This window comes from Acanthisitta chloris, unplaced genomic scaffold (assembly GCF_000695815.1).
Source record: "Acanthisitta chloris isolate BGI_N310 unplaced genomic scaffold, ASM69581v1 scaffold12856, whole genome shotgun sequence".
Classification (NCBI taxonomy): domain Eukaryota; kingdom Metazoa; phylum Chordata; class Aves; order Passeriformes; family Acanthisittidae; genus Acanthisitta; species Acanthisitta chloris.
Window position 1 is genome coordinate 1,037 of NW_008676524.1, and position 461 is coordinate 1,497.

The window sequence follows — 461 nt, forward strand, 5'->3', positions numbered from 1 at the left end:
GGGGCCTGCTTGCCCCTCTGGGGGTGGGGACACGGGGAGCCGGCGTGGCGCCGCGTTCGACTGTGTGCCCCAGCCGGCAGCCTCCTGCCCTGACTGGATGGCAGAGCTCCCCGATGCTCTGCCTCTCTCCCACCTCTCCATCCCTGGCACCCACGACTCCCTCAGCCTGTTCGGCGGCCGGCGCCTGCGGTGCCAGAGCTGGGGCCTGGAGGCTCAGCTGGCAGCCGGGGTTCGCTTCCTGGACGTGCGCTGCAAGTTGTCGCGGGGTGAGCTCCATGTCTACCACCTCTTCACCTTCCAGCGGGCCAGCCTGCGGGGGGTCCTGCGCCGCACCCTGCGCTTCCTCCGTGCCCACCCTGGCGAGGCCGTGCTCATGCGCATCAAGGAGGAGTTGCCCGTGTTCCCCCGGCCTGGCTTCGCTGCCCAGCTGCACCGCTGCCTGCTGGTGAAATTTTCCCATT